General features: G+C 42.5%; 1 protein-coding gene across 12 annotated transcripts in view; it reads left to right on the forward strand.

The window, feature by feature from the left end:
* CRACR2A (calcium release activated channel regulator 2A) overlaps positions 1-14,484 on the forward strand; it is a 140,510-nt gene that overhangs the window by 40,053 nt on the left and 85,973 nt on the right. For 4 of the 12 annotated variants that reach the window (XM_059683845.1, XM_059683846.1, XM_059683850.1 and 1 more), the window contains one exon: positions 12,332-12,378. The exons of 7 other annotated variants lie outside the window; for them this stretch is intronic. The gene's annotated coding sequence lies outside the window, so the exon portion shown is untranslated. Of the gene's footprint in view, positions 1-5,039; positions 5,062-12,331; positions 12,379-14,484 lie in introns of those variants that run through there. One more of the 12 variants, XM_059683852.1, reaches the window with a different exon arrangement.

The raw sequence follows: 14,484 nt of genomic DNA on the forward strand, positions 1-14,484 counted from the left end.
CGTGCTGGCAGCAAGGAGACATTATCCGCGGACAGGTGCTGTTATTGCATCCTTCCCCTCCGGGCCCAGAGGCTATGTTAGCTCCGTCCTCGCCGGACAGCCTTGCAGGCATCAGCAGGGACCGCCTTGGAAAAGAGCCTGTCGCGTTGGAAAGAAAGCAGGCACTTTTTAAATGTTGACAAATTTTGCAGCGGTTTCTTTAATATATACCAGCCACCTTGAACTACATCTAATTAAGCACCAGACACCATGCTGTGGCTGTGTTTGGCTTTGATGTGCTCATCAGCATAGTGGGGAGCTAATCATAACAGGACTTAGCTCTTATAAAATGCCTTTTATCTTTCGAAGTGGTTTACAACCACTAATTATTAGAGGAATTAGGGTGAGACCTGCAGCCGCTATGCAGGGCCTTTGATGTATCCTATCATAGAGCCGGAGAAGTGGGAAGGGGTGTTTATTAATGGTTGTCCAGACCTGGAAGAGGTGTTTATAGGAGACAGCTGTTCTCTTTCTCCCTTGAGACTAGAACAAGGAAATTGAGCCTAATTTGAGGAAAAAGCAGGCAAGATATAGTGGTTGCATAAGTGACAGCCAGCCACCGAGTGGTAAGTTCGCCTTTTCAAAGGCGCCTGCATACACTTGCCCCTTTATATGGGCTGGCGGGGCACATGGCTCTCCTGGTGGCCTGTGGTGGGTGACATTATACCACCAAGTCCCATGCAGCCGAGGTAGTCAATGGGCTTGTTTCCACTAGACCAAGCAGTATGTTCTAATGGGCCTCTTCATTGTATCCCTCATATAATATTTTTGTTTTGTTGTTTTTTGTTTATTAGTTTGTTAGGTTAGAATTTGATCTGGGGTGTAGGGTTTGAGTTCTACAGAAATAAGAATAGTAACAAGAGCTCACACTCCTAAGGTACCATCCCACCCTCATGTTACAGGTGAGGAAAGAGGCTCAGGGAGCTGAAGAAACCTGTTTGTGGCCACATGGCTGGTGCCCCAGGTGGTCTGGCATCTGGCTTTGGAGTCTGTTCTTATCCCCACAGTAAGAGGCCTATCGGAGAAGGGGTGGGATTTGCCCAAAGCGCCCCCCCGCCCCCCCCCCCCCCACCACGTGTCAAAGAAGCACATGGCAATCTCATAGGGAGCAGGGAAGGTCTGGTTTCCAGACTGGCCTGGCTCCTGTGCTGACACTTGACTCTTGAGCAGTGGGTGTGTGTGTATGTGGGTTTTAGGACCTAGCAGGGGTGTGGGAGGCAGCCCCCTAAAGAAGCAGCTTGGCCACTCTGGCCTCCCTGAGAAGATCCTCACATCTGCTGCCTGGTCCCAGCAGAGGATCCACAGAGCCATGGGGAGGGGGAGGGGCATGGGCATGGACAGCAGCCAGGCCTCCTGTGGAACCCGGATGTTTGGTTAAAGCACTTTCCCCCATGTACTAAGATGGATTTAAAACAGGCCCCACCCTGTAAGTCCAGGGTTGGGACACAGTCTACAGTGGCATCAGCTGCCATGGCCTGTGCAGACAGTGCTGGGGACACAGAAATGACCTCTCAGGACACCTGGGCAGAAACGCAAGCATCACAATTTCTTCCTTGTGGAAATATGGACACCCTAGGAATATTCAGGTATGATAACCTAGGGCAGCGGTTCTCAACCTGTGGGTCGCGACCCCTTTGGCGGTCGAATGACCCTTTCACAGGGGTTGCCTAAGACCATCCTGCATATCACATATTTACATTACGATTTATAACAGTAGCAACATTACAGTTATGAAGTAGCAACGAAAATAATTTTATGGTTGGGTCACAACATGAGGAACTGTATTTAAAGGGCCAGAAGGTTGAGAACCACTGACTTAGGGCTTTCCCCACCCCAGGCCCAGAGAATGAATGGTAAATACTGCAGTGTCTTTTTTTCCCCACAACACCATTCTGATACCAAATGTGTGTCCTTTGACTCAATTCAATTTTGACAGTAACATAGACCCCACGGATTAAGGGCTCAGTCTCACAAGGCTGTCCTCACTTGGATGCCAGTCCCAGATTGTCGCTCATGTTGTGACTGACCAGCTATACACAACCCCCTCCTCAGGTTCAGTAATTCACCGGAACAACTCCCAGGACTCAGGAAAGCACTTCAGTTACTTTTGGTTACTGATATCAGCTTATAAAGGATGTAACTCAGGAACAGCCAGAGGGAAGAGGTGAGCGGGGCAAGGTGTAGGGAGAGGGTGCAGAGCCTCCCTGCCCGCCCAGAGCACAGCTCCAGGTACTTACGGACTGGAAGCTCCCCGAGCCCTGGGCTAGGGCTTTCATGGAGGTTTTGTCACACAGGCATGATTGAAGAAATAACCGTCCCTCTCCTTCCTAGAGGTGGGAGGGTGGGGGGACCTGAAAATCCTGACCCTGTAATCACATGGGTGGCTCCTCTGGCAATCAGCCCCCACCCAGAAGCTCTCTAGGGCCTGCCTCCAGTAAGCTCATTAGCATATACTCAGGTATGGATGAAAGGGGCTCATTATACATTACAAAAGATACCCCTTTCACTCAGGGAATTCCGAGGGTTTTAGGAGCTCTGTGCTAGGAACCAATATTTTTCCTTATACCACAAATAGTCACCACTCTGAGCCCTCACTCTCAATGGTCTGAATAAGAAACCAACACACATTTATTGAGCAACTGTCGTACGTGAAGTACCAGGCTGGGAATTGGTGGCGCATTTTTCATTCAAATGAGCAAATATCAATTTAATTCTTATTAAGATTTATTAAGGAGGCTTCTGCCTTGAGGAAAAACGAAGAAATATCAGGTTGTCACCCATGTGTCTGACTGACCAGCTATACATTCTGGGCTTGTTTCCACCAGACCAAGCAGTGTGTTCTAATGCCCGAAGCATGCAAGCGCACTCAGAGGCACAGATGCCTGGGTGGTCAGGGAGGACTTCTTGGAGGAGTTGGGCTGGAAACTGGGCTCTGAAGGCACATGCAATACCGAGAGTTGGGGCAGACCTAGGGAGTGTTTTTACAGGAGGGAGAAGGATTGAGAAACTTCCCTTTGTTGAGTCCTAGAAAACAAATGTAGCCCTATTATGTACCTGGTCTTTTCTCTGACCTCTCAGTGGTGTGAAGTTTGAGTCCCAGCTCAACTTGCTCATGACCCGAGACGTGTCGTTTAACCTTTTGGAGAATGAGATTCTCATTAGTAAAAGCGGAAAAAGGCAGCCAGTCCTGACATCTTCACAGGATCACTATGGAAATGAGATCACAGAAGTGAAAGTTCTTTTTAAACTACAAAGTGTAATTAGTGCCATTATTGGTTTATAGTGTGTCTTTAATTATTTCATCACCTCCCAAACAGTCATCTTACTATCAGAATTTTGAACTAAAAGGTTAATATTGAAAATGCCTTAGAAATAATCACAAGAGCTAACATTTATCACCTCCTCGCTAGGAGCCAGGCATAATTTCAAGGTCTTTTACATGCTTTATGTTGCTTAGTCCTCACATGAAGTAGATGCATTTTACAGATGGAGAAACTGAGTCCTGGAGAGGTTGACTTGCTCAAGGTCATGCAGCTAGGAGGTGGTGGAGGCAGGATTTGAACCTGGGAAATTTGGCCCTTACCAATCCTCTGTGTTGGATTCCTCTTTTCCATGGGGAGGAAGAGAGAGACAGAGTTTTCTCTCTGCTCTGGTCCCCAGCCTTTCCCACCTCACCCTCCACATTTTTTCCTGTTGCCGGTGGAAATGAGGTTCTTGTGGTATCGAGAGAAAAGAGTTTCAGGGACCACGCATGGAGGATTTGGGTTAGTGGTAAGATTTATTGAAGCTGAAGAAAACACAATGGGTTGTTTCCAGGATGAGCCAGTGTCTCATCCACGGCCAGGTGGTCAAACTCGGTCCCGCTGTAGAAGTCCAGCCTTCGTTCATCAAGCCCAGAAGGAGGTCCAGGATCCAGAAATCCTGTGTCATCAGTTCAGTCAATGCCAAAGCTTAGTCCAGCTCAGGCCCTGTCCCCATCCAGCTAGCTTAGTCCTTGTTTCCAGGTGAGCTCCGCCTGGGGCTGCATTGCCGGGCCCAGGCCAGCACGTGGAGCCCATGCTTGGGCCTGAACATGCAAGTGCGCAAACACACCAACAAACCAACGCCTGTTACCCAGAGAGACCTTTGTTAAGTTTGTATTATATTACCTCGGGCTTTCAAACTGAAAAGCCCAATCTCTTTCCCAATCTTTTGCAGGCCCTTTTCCCAGGCTAGACGCCTCTCCCTTACGGTCCCCATCTTGGCTCCTACTGGGCATGCGCCCAGCAGAGGAATTTTCCCTTAATTGTTATATCTCTCCCTCAGTAATCCCAGCTAATGGCCAGTAACCGATCTTTCCCAAGTGCTTCAGGAATTAGAGGATTGGGGGCAGGGGGAAGGGGGAGTGGGGGCGACTGGAATGTGCGAAGCTGTAGCTTTCAACCTCATTAAGCTCAGCCAGTATTGCTCCCTTGTTTATTAGGCTTGATGTTTGATCCATTTGCTCCCTTCCTATATTTACAACTAACTAGCTACCTAGGCAAACATTCCCTAGTGAAAAGCAGGGTTGGGGTGCCATGTGGGAGGCCCAGAACCTCTCCTCACCCCGCCTACCGCTGTGATGCTACCAGGGCCCCGCCCACATCAGGGAGCCTGACCATTTCCATGTCTTCTGGCAACTTCCAGGGGCCAGTGCTTGTCTCTTTGCCTGGGGCTTTCCTGCACCCACTCCACACATGGCAAAGTGGAGTGCGGGGAATTAATGACCCCAGGAGCAGCCCGCACCCAGTGACTGATAGGGTTGATATATGAATACCCCAGCTTCTTTGCCCCTGGGGTTGGATCATTGAGACATGTGGTGTACACCAAGCTGCAGAGTGCCCTGGGATTAAGCTCAAGGAAGGCACAGCGCTTTAAAAAAGTCTCCCTCCCCTCCCCTCCCCTTTCCTCTCCCCATACAAACCACTTTGACTGAAATCTTTGTTTCAAGGTATTCTATGACATTACCTGCTAAGGGTTGAATTGCACCCGCCCCACAAAAAGGTATGTTTTAAATCCATCTTAGTACGTGGGGGAAAGTGCTTTAACCAAACCTCTGGGTTCCACAGGTGACTTGGCTGCTGTTCATGCCCTTGCCCCTCCCCGTCCCCATGGCCTTGGGTGGACCCTCTGCTGGGACCAAGGCAGAGGGGCAGGTGTGAGGATCTTCTCAGTGAGGGCAGAGTGGCCAAGCTGCTTCTTTAGGGGGCTCCTCTCTCCACCCCTTCCAACCCCCCCTCCCAACCCTCCTCTCCCCCAACCACTGCTCAAGTGTCAGCACAGGAGCCAGGCCAGTCTGGAAACCAGACCTTCCCTGCTCCCTATGAGATTGCCATGTGCTTCTTTGACACGTGGTGGTGGGGGGCTTTGGGAAAATCCCACCCCTTCTCCGATAGGCCTCTTACTGTGGGGATAAGAACACAGACTCCAAAGCCAGATGCCAGACCACCTGGGGCACCAGCCATGTGGCCACAAACAGGTTTCTTCAGCTCCCTGAGCCTCTTTCCTCACCTGTAACATGAGGGTGGGATGGTACCTTAGGAGTGTGAGCTCTTGTTACTATTCTTATTTCTGTAGAACTCAAACCCTACACCCCAGATCAAATTCTAACCTAACAAACTAATAAACAAAAAGCAACAAAACAAAAAAATATTATATGAGGGATACAATGAAGAGGCCCATCAATCTCCCATTGGCTGCCCTGGCTGCATGGGACTTGGTGGTATAATGTCACCCACCACAGGCCACCAGGAGGGCCATGTGCCCCGCCAGCCCATACCAAGGGGCAAGTGTATGCAAGCACCTTTGAGAGGGTGCCCTTACCACTCTGTGGCCCACCAGGCACCATGCTCTGTATCTCACACCCATTCTTACTGGAGCTGCCTTTGGAACCCTTCCAGAAGCAACCCTCCTGCCCCCTCTGCATTTGACAAGACTCACCTGTCTCTGCCTTCGTGTGACAGCCAACTCAGAGCTAATGGTAGAGACTTGGGCTGCTGCTGCCTAGGGAGCATCCCTCCACGGGAGCTGGGTAATCAAGGAGATCTGATGGATCCTGAAGATGCTGTGAGGCCTTTGATTCCTAACTGTGTGCTGCAGGAGAGATGCAAGGGAGATCAGGGTGGATTAGTAGCCGCTTTCAAGTTTGCAAGGGATGTGGCATGCAGGAAGCTACCAGCTGTTCCCCATCTCTGCTGAGCCCAGAGTGAGGGGGAAATTAGCTTAGAAACCTTGGGAAGGGCTTAGGCTTGATCTTAGAATTACTTTGGAAGACTGGGAAATGTTCCTGGAAATGGTTGAGGGCTAGATAACTTCCATCTGTGTTCAAAGGCTTTTATGGACTCATTCTGGTGGGGAGAAGAGTGGCCTGCTCTGAGGAACAGGCAGATAAACAGTAGTTTCTCTGACCATACTGTTGTCTGTTTGTAGGTTTGATTTTTTTCTTAATCCTTTCACCTTTTTCACCCAGCCCCGCTTCCCCTTTGATAGCTCAGAGTCAGTTTCTATTTTGTTAGTTTCTTTTGTTCATCAAATTCCACATGTGAGTGAAATCATATAAGGGGTGGGGGAAGCAGGAGAGGATAAAGGAGGGATAAATGGTGATGGAAAGAGACATGACTTTGGGTGGGAAAGACATAATACAATATATGGATGATGTATTATAGAACTGTACTCCTGAAACCTATATCATTTTATTAACCACTGTCACCCCAATAAATTCAATTTTAATAAAAGCAGTTTCTCTGTCCTCGTCGTGAAGGTGATGGCCCTTTCCCTTGGCCTTGGACCATACCCCACTACTTCCCTTTTGTAGAAATGCTGTCTGCTGCTCTGACAACTCTTTGAAACAGAAAGCTGTCTCCAGCTCTGAGTCAGGACATCCTGGGCTCCATCCAAATGGGAGACCACAGAGCGTATCACTGAGCTTCCACTTTCTTTTGAGTTGAAAGGAGATCGCTTCTGTTGTTTTGTCTTCCATTCCCTTTGGAAGACCCACAGGTGCTGTGCAAAGATTGCAGGCCAAGACCAGCCAAGGAGTAAGAGGAAGGGGGCTGAACTCACCATGGAATGGGCTTCAGGAGGCGCTCTGCCTGCTCCCCTTTTTTCAGAGGGACTGAGAGTTTTCACAGGGAAATTACTTAATTCTCAGCCGTTTCCTGCTTGTTAGATTGAATGTAAAAGGAAGAATCAAGCTCCTGAGATGAAGTACAATAGGCAGGGCTGGATTTGCAAGTCCTGGAGGACATAAGAAGGTTCTGGCCTGGACCTATGGTATTCTTTTTAAATACATTTATTGAGCTATTGACATGTGCAAACTGCACATATTTAAAATATATAATTTGATAAATTTTGATATATATTTGTATATATGTGTATATGTATAGATCTATGTACATATCTCCCACAATTAAGATTGCGAATATATTCACACACCCCCCCCAAAAGTTTCCTCTTAATTCATTTGCAATCCCTCTTATTCACCCTTCTCCTTCCTTATCTCTTTTCTGTCACTATAGATTGTCTTCATTTTTTTTAATAATTATATATACATTAAATCAAATAGTATGTACCAGTACTAGTACTCTTTTTTGTCTGGCTTCATTCATTCACATGATTGTTTTGTTGCTTGGGTCAATCAATAGCGCCTTCCCTTTCCTGGGAGTAGCATTCCATTGTATGCAAAACAACACAATTTGTTTCCCACTCTGCTGGTGAGCATTTCTGTTGTTTTGGTTACTATAGCTAAAGCTTTTATAAACATTCATGTGCAAGTCTTTGTATGGACATATGCTTTGATTCTCTTGGATAAAATATTTAGGAGTGGGGTGACTGGATCATTGGGTAGAAGTTTGTTTGACTTCTTAATGAAACTGATAAATGTTTTCCAAAGGGATTGTACCATTCTACATTCTGCCCTGCAGTGTAAGAGAGTGCCACCCAATTGTGCCACATCCTTGCCAAGACTTGGTATGGTCAATCTTTTTCCTTTTAGCTATTCCAATAAATGTGTGGTGGTATTTTGTTGCAGTTTAAGTTGTATTTCCCTTATGACTAATGATGTTGAACATTTTCATGTAGTTATTTGATATCTATATATCAATTGCCTGTTCAAATGTTCTGCCCATTTTAAAAATTGAGTTGTTTATCTTATGAGTTTTGAGAGTTCTTTATATAAACTGAATCAAAATACTCTTTCAGATATGTGCTTTGCAAATGTTTTCTCCCAGTCTATAGCTTAAATGGCATCTTTTAAAGAGCAGAAATTTAAAATTTTAATAAAATCCGAATTATTGGTGTCACGAAGATGTTCTTGAAGTTTTATATATTTTGATTTTACATTTAGGTCTGTGATCCATTTTGAGTCAATTTTTGTATGTGGCATAATGTACAAATTGAAATTCTTTTGCAAATAGATATCCAATTATTCTAGTATCATTTACTGAAAAGATTATGCTTTCTCTGCTGGATTGACTTTGCATGTTTGTCAATCTGTTTTTGGATTCTCTATTCTGTATTCTATGCCATGTATCTATTTTTCTGTCTTGATGCTGATTTCACACTACCTTGATTACTATAGATTCATGTCTTGAAATCAAGCAGTGTTAGTCTTCCAGTTTTGTTATTTTTCAAAACTATTTTGGCTATTTTAAGTTTATCTTTATTTGTATTTCCATACAAATTTTAGAGTGGCTTGTCAATCTCTATCCCTGCTGGGATTTTGATTGGGATTGAGATGAATCTATACCTGAATTTAGGGAGAAATGGCATCTTAGTATGGAGTCTTCCAATTCGTGGACATGCATATATCTCCATTTACTTCTGTCTTCTTTAATTTCTCTTATCAATATTTTGTAGCTTTCAGTGAATAGGTATTACACATTTTGTCATATATATCCCTAAGTATTTCATATTTTTAGGCTATTGTAAGTGATATTTTCATTTCAACTTTTTATTACAGAAATATAATTGATTTTTAATATAAAGCACTTGTATCCTTTGAATTTGTCAAAGTCACAGATTAGTTCCAGTAGCTTTTTGTGGACTTTATCAGATTTTCCACATAAACATTAATATCTAGGAATAAAGAGAATTTACTTCTTCCTTTCCAATCTAGATCTTTTGGGGGGTTTTCTTGCCCTATTCTTGCCTTGGAGGCTAGACTCTCCAACACAATGTTGAATAGAAAGTGGTAAGAGCAGACATTCTTATCCTTTCCTTGATCATAGAGGAAAGTATTTGGTTTTTCATGATGAAGTATGATGTTAGCTGTTGGTTTTTTGATAGGTGCTCCTTTTCAGGTTGGACAATCCTCCTTTACATTCCTTGTTTTCTGAGAGCTTTCACCCAGAGAGGCTGTTGGGATTTGTCAAAAGCTTTTTCTGCATCTATTGAGATGATCATAATGTTTGTCATTTTTAAGTTGTTAATTTGGTGAATGATGTTATTGATTTTCAAATGTTAAACCATTCTTGCATTACTTGGATAAAACTATCCTTGATCAGGATGTATTATTTGTTTTACATATGGTGTTGGTTTCAATCTTTTAACATTTTCTAAAGAATTTTTACATCTATATTCACAAGGGATATTGGCCTGTATTTTTCTTTGCTAGTAATGTCTTTGTCCAGTTTTGGTATCAGGATAATCTTGGCCTCATAGAATATGTTAGGAACTATTTTATCTTCTTCAATTTTTTGAAAGAGTTTGCATTGAATTGGTATTCATTTTTCTTTTAATATTTGGTAGAATTCATCATTGTAGCCATCTGGGCCTCTCAGCTTTTTGTAGAAAGATTTTTAACTGTCAGGTTAATTTTTAAAATAGATATAGTTTATTCATGTTATCTATTTCTTTTTTCTCTTCATCTTTTATTTATTTATTTTTAATTTATCTTTATTGTTGATAGATGTTGATAATATTATAGATGTCCCTCTTTTTTCCCCTATTGGCCCCTCTAACTTGCATCCCTCCTTCTCAGGCATTCACCCCAATATATATGCATATAAGTTCCCCAATTACTCTCTTCCCACCCCCACCTTCCTTCTGAGTTTTGTCAGTCATTTCCATGCTTCTGTTTCTGGATCTTCTTGTTCATGAGATTCCACAAATGAGTGAGATCATGTGATACTTGTCTTTCTCTGACTGACTTATTTCACTAAGCATAATACTCTCCATGGCCTTCCATGCTGTCTCAAGGGGTAAGAGAGCCTTATTTTTTACATCTGCATAATATTCCATGATATAAATGAACCACAGTTTTTTTTTTATCCACTCATCTACTGATGGGTACTTGGGCTATTTCTAGATCTTAGCTATTGTAAATAACGATGCTATGAACATAGGGGTACATATATTCTTTCTGACGGGTGTTCAAGTTTCTTAGGATCTATTCCTAGAAGTGGGATTACTGGGTCAAATGGCAGTTCCATTTTTATTTTTTTGAGGAAACTCCATACTTGTTTTCCATAGTGGTTGCACCAGTCGGCATTCCTACCAACAGTGTACTAGGGCTTCCTTTGCTCCATATCCTTGCCAGTACTTGTCATTTGTTGATTTGTTGATGACAGCCGTTCTGAAAGGTGTGAGATGATACCTCATTGTCACCAAATAGCCACAGCAATCTTGAGAAAGAACCAAGTTGGAGGGATCACGATACCAGATGTCAAGTTATACTACAAAGTCACTGTACTCAAAGCAGCCTGATACTGGCACAAGAACAGGTATGTAGATCAATGGAACAGAACAGAGGACCCAGAAATTGACCTAACCCGCTTTGCTCAATTAATATTTGACAAAAGAAGCAAGAGCATACAATGGAGTAAAAATAGTCTCTTCAATAAATGGTGTTGAGAAAATTGGACAGGTACATGCGAAAAAAAAAAAAAGAAAAGAAAAGAAAAGAAACTAGACCACCCACTTATACTATGCACAAGAATAAATTCAAAATGGATAAAGAACTTAAATGTAAGATGTGAAACCTTAAAAATCTTGGAAGAAACCATAAGCAGCATAATCTCAGATATCTCTTGCAGCAATATGTTTGCCAATACATCTCCTAGAGCAAGGGAAACTAAAGAGAAAATAAACACACGGGACTTCATCAAAATAAAAGCTTCTGCACAGCAAAAGAAACCGTCAACAAAATAAAAAGGGAGCCCACTGTGTGGGAGAATGTGTTTGCCAATCCTACATCTCATAAGGAGTTAATTTCTAAAATACATAAGGAACTCATACAGCTTAACAAAAGGAAGATAAACAATCCAATTTAAAACTGGGCAAAGGACCTAAATAGGCACACTGATGACCAACAGCCATATGAAAAAATGCTCAAAGTCACTAGTCATCAGAGAGATGCAAATTATAACGACAATGAGGTATCACCTCATTCTTGAGAGAATGGCTATCATCTATTTCTTTTTTGATATCTAATGTTTTTCAAGGAATTTGTCCATTTCCTCTAAATTGTCAAGTTTATTGTTATAAAGCTGTTCATAATATTCCCTTATTAGCCTTTCAATGTCTGTAAAATTTGTAATGCTTTTATCTTTCAAATTTCTGATATTGTAATTTGGGTCTTCTCTCTTTACTGCTTTTAAAGAACCAGATTTTAGTTTAAGTTTTCTCTGTTTTTCTTTATTGCTTTCTATTTTATTGATTTCTGCTCTGATCTTTATTATTTTTCCCCTTATTTTGGGTTTAATTTGCTCTTCTTTCTCTAGTTTCTTAGGCTAGAAGCTGAGGTAATTGATTTGAGGCCATTTGCTTTTTTCTTATATATGTGTTTAGTGCTATACAATTTTTTTCTTGAGTACTGCTTTAGCAATATCCTACAAATTTTGATATAAAGCATTGTGCTTTCATGTTCATTTAGCTCAAAATACTTTTTAATTTTCCTTTTCATTTCTTCTTTGACCCATGGGTTAATTCAGAAGTGAGGTTCATAGTTTCCACATATTTGAGTATTTCCCAGAAGTCTTTCTATTATTGGTTCTAATGTAATTCCACTAAAATCAGAGCACATACTTTTATGACTTGAATCCTTTTAAATTTATTGAAACTTGTTTTATGGACCAGAATATTCCATGTGCACTTGAAAAGAAAGTGTATACAGCTTTTGTTAAGTGGGGTGTTCTATAAATGTCAATTAGTTGACAGTGTTGTTTAAGTCTTCTGTGTTTTTAACAGATTTCTGCCTACTTGTTTTATTAATTATTGATATAGGGGCATTGAAATATTTGAATATAATTGTGGATTTGTGTCTTTCTCCTTACAGTTCTATCAATCAGTTTTTACTTCATCATCTTAAAATCCAGTTATCAGGTACATAAATGTTTAGGACTGCTACTTTCTTTTGATGAATTGACTTCTTTATCATTATGAAATGACTTTATCTTCATTAATATTCTTTGTTCTAGAATCTACATTGTCTGCCTATTAATTAATATTCAGCTTTCTCTTGACTAGTGTTAACATGGCATATATATATTTCCCAACTTTTAACTTTTAACCTATTTGTGTCTTTATGTTTAAAGTGCATTTCTTTTAGGCAGCATATAGTTGGGTTTTCTCAACTTAGGGAGTTTCCAGGCTCTGCCTGGGTTACCCCTTCCTGTGCCATGACAGAGAAACTCTTTAGGCAACAATGGGACTTATATTGTTTGTTTCCCACCTCTCAAGAGCAGGGCTTGGCTTGGTGTGAGGTGAGTACAGCCCCTACAGTGAAAATTTTAGATGATAAACACTCTTGGATACATAGTTTGAAAGTGGATTCCTCTTTACATTTTGGATCCCCTTTAAATTTTTTACCTCAGTCTTAAGAAGATACAGAGTTGTGCAAATACAGGGCTAGCAACTGAGAGTAAATGCCTCTTTTAATTTTGCACTTGAGGGCCTCACTCAATTTACCCTAGTCTCAGCACTGTCTTTCATTGCCTAATATCCAGCATCATGAAGACCATTATAAATATATATTTTGCCTGGATTTTTTATTATTTCAATTGGACGGTTGAATACAGTTTCTGTTACTCCATCTTTTCTGGAAACAGAAGTCTGGACTTACTCTTTATGAGACTTAAGAATCCTGGATATAGAGCTACCTGACTGAAATACGAATGTTTTCAGGCCTTGCAAATAATTTAGCAAGATTGGTCTTTTGCAAACAAGCAATGAGCACCTACTCTATGCCATATTCAGGGCTAGGATCTGGGGTTAAAATCAAATAAGACAAGGTACCTACCTACCCATATTCATAGCTGGCTTCCTTAGAAATATTACATAGGCCCTTTTATACCATGCATCACCTATGACATGGGCCAGGGAAGGCAGAGACCCAGAGAAAGTCAAACCTGGAACTGAGAGATCATCTTCACTAATTTCTATGCCCAGGGTGGTTCAGGGACTCACTTACGTCACACAGTGGGTCAGTAGTAGATGATTGCTATATAGTCTGTTTTGAAGGGTATGAAGGAGGGACCCAATCCAAAATACCTTCCTTCACAGACAGTCACCATGACTAAAATCCCACAGACACTTACTCATTAAGGTTGGAGACCATGTTTTATTCATGTTTCCATTTCTCAATGTTAGCTCAGAGCCTGCTATGTGGTAATCAATAGATATGAATGAATGAATGAATGAATGAATGAATGAATAATGTTAAAATGATCAGCATGCCTCTGGGAGGTGACTTAGGTTGTTATCAGTTGGGGATGTGTAGACTGTGATGAGCAGGCCCACAGCTGGGACCTATGATAGGAAGGCAATGTGATACATGAGCCTCTAACTATACTAGACCTTGATCTGAGTTACTAGACCTACCCCAAAGTCAGTTTCCTCATCTGTTTGACAGGAATCCTAATCCTATGTACCTTACGGAAGGATGTCAGGTTTCAATAGGATGAAATAGGTTAGGGGCCTGGGAATGACAGGTTTTATTAGCCTAGTGTCTGGGACAGCAGGTGGGGATGAGGCCTTGCAGACATCAGGAAGACTGCAGCTGCTCTGCTCATGCTGTGTATTTACAGAAGCTCAGATAGCACCACTATCATTATCCAAAAGCCCTCCCTGAGCTCAGCATTGCACGCAGATGTACCAGGCAGTGCACATAAATAAGCCTTGCAGACACAGCCCTGCTCTCTGGGGACTTACGTGCAAGGCAGTTCCCCTGGGAAAGACAGAATAAAAATGTGAAATCTGCCTCTGATCAGGTGACAGCCCACGCGCACATGTAGGGATGAAGGAAAGACCATTTCCCGAGTGAGGGGGGGCTGGTCAGAGGTGTCAGGGTGGGAGTTCCTTGCTCAACCTGAGCACAGAGAGAAGGGGAGCCTGCTCTGCCTTGTCCCAGCTCTGTTCCACGGACTCCATTCCTGGGGCTAAGGCAGTCATCCAGCTCCAGGCCCATGTCTCTGGACAAATCTCACAGAT

The sequence above is a fragment of the Myotis daubentonii genome, chromosome 2, assembly GCF_963259705.1.
Source record: "Myotis daubentonii chromosome 2, mMyoDau2.1, whole genome shotgun sequence".
In the NCBI taxonomy this organism is placed as follows: domain Eukaryota; kingdom Metazoa; phylum Chordata; class Mammalia; order Chiroptera; family Vespertilionidae; genus Myotis; species Myotis daubentonii.